Source organism: Centroberyx affinis, unplaced genomic scaffold (genome assembly GCF_046629955.1).
Source record: "Centroberyx affinis isolate AG114_WGS23_722 - 3 ecotype Tasmania unplaced genomic scaffold, CSIRO-AGI_Caff_v1 ptg000109l_1, whole genome shotgun sequence".
Taxonomy (NCBI): Eukaryota; Metazoa; Chordata; class Actinopteri; order Beryciformes; family Berycidae; genus Centroberyx; species Centroberyx affinis.
Window position 1 is genome coordinate 1,088,068 of NW_027278811.1, and position 2,139 is coordinate 1,090,206.

A 2,139-nucleotide genomic window follows, 5' to 3' on the forward strand; every position below is an offset into this window, starting at 1 on the left:
TGATGTTAATTGAAAACACATCTATCAAGTTAGACACAAAAGCCCACATCAAACGTATCAGAGCCTTTTCTCTCTCTATGCTAGCCCAGGTTTAGTCTATATTCTCTGTCTGTGTCTCGGGTGACGACTCAACATCTGGTGCGAGCTGCTCCTCTGCGTCTGCAGGCTGCTCGGGAGTCTCCTGTTCGTCAGCAGCACCGTCATCCTCTTCCTCTTTATTTTCTGAGGCTTCGGGCGTAGCTGCAGCATCGACTTTTATCTCCTCCTCTGCCTTCTTCTCCTCTGTCTCCTGACTCTCGCTCTCCTCGTTGTCCTCCACCTTCTCCATGGGAGGAATCTTCAGAATTACCGAATCTACAATGGAAAAACAAGATATGAGATTTAGAACTATTCCTGGTGAATATAACACTTTTTGTCATAGGCGTGGGAAGGATACACATGCCAAAACGCTGATTTGACTTCAGTCTACTCACCCTTTCGCTTCTGCATTTTCTTTCCGGTGATTGTGGTTTTCATGTTTTCCTGTGGGGTGTTTGGGCCAAACACGACGTTTCCATCTGCATCAGTCCAATACGAAGTCACTCCCAAGTCAACTGTGCCCTCTGTGACTTCCAGCTGAGAAGAGACAATTTCAAGTCAGACATGATAATATAATGCCTCGCTCTGAATTCAACCATCACACCACCAGTGGAAGAATATTGTCAGCTACTTACCCAGGGAGTTCAGTGGTGTCAGCCCTACCATTGACTGCCAATGCAATCCAGATACACTTGACTATGAACAATGAAAACTTTCATAATGTAATTTATCGGTTCAAATCACTACATTTGTAACCCACCTAATATCTAAAGTGTCCTCCTATCATAATAAGCTAACTTTCTAATAAAGTCAATACAGATCCTATACAATAGACTCTAAAGGACTATTGCAAATGATCTGAGCAATGAAAACTTTTGTAATGTGTTCCAGAAAGTGAAATCATTAATTTTGTACCCTATATATTTTTTTTTAAAGTGTCCCTAAATACAATAATATTTGATTTTGTTGATCTGTTTCAAATTATACTGTTGAATTGTGCCTCCCATTTCCTATTGCAATCATATGGAGAGATTCCACATATACATACAGTACATACTGACTCTGGCTGTGAGATTGTACAAGACCTGTGAGACATTCTCTCGCTCTGTAAAAGCCACATCCTGGTCTCCATGCTATGTGATGAGGTGATGCTGTTATACTCTACTCATTTAACTGTTTGTTTGCATAAATGCCATTTGACCACATTCTTGCTCTACACCATATTTTTCAGTCAGCAAACCACAGCAGAGACCTAGCTTTGTTCACAAACATAACCACTGCCTGCAGGAGTAAGTTTGACCTTAAAAAGCACAAATAAGCAGTTTTTAATTCCTCACCAAGATGTTTTGGTGCATATGAACTGGTAATCAAGTATAATCAAGTACTTTATAGGTTCCGTAACCATGTGAACGCAATGATACCCCATCACACACAATGGTACTCCTCTTTCAGATAATGCTGTAGTGCTCCTGTAGTATTGTTGATGAGGGAAACCTGCCTACGATGCCTGATTCTATACACTTTTCAAACACTGACATGAGTGTGACGGGTGGGTAAAGATATCAATCAATCAATCAATCTAGGTGTAAGTGTATGATAGTACCGTTGGATGCTGGTGACCACACAAGGGGAAACAGCATTAGTTTTTCTCAATTACATTTAGGTGAGCTAGATTTAGTTTGCTCTGTTACTCGATTGCGATAAGAAGAAAGAATGTTCATCTTGTGGTAAATGTCACCGTTCTTTTGGCTTCTTATTTTTTTCCAGAGCAACATCATAAATCAAGCACACCTTACGTAATTGTAATCAAACAAATATTTGGATCGGGGTCGGATTACAGTAGAGGGCACGTCTCCATGCTGACGGTTGGTCTTCGGCAGTCCAGTCTACAGAAATCGAACACGTGACTGGGAGTGAAAAAGGGAAGAGACAACTGAAACGAGAGTGAATAGTAAAAAGGAGTGAAGGGTAGAGGGTTCAAAACAAAGTGAAACAACTCAAGAGGAGGAGGTGGGGGAGTACATGCTCTTTTTTTATTAGTCTTATCAAGAAACAGGGGGC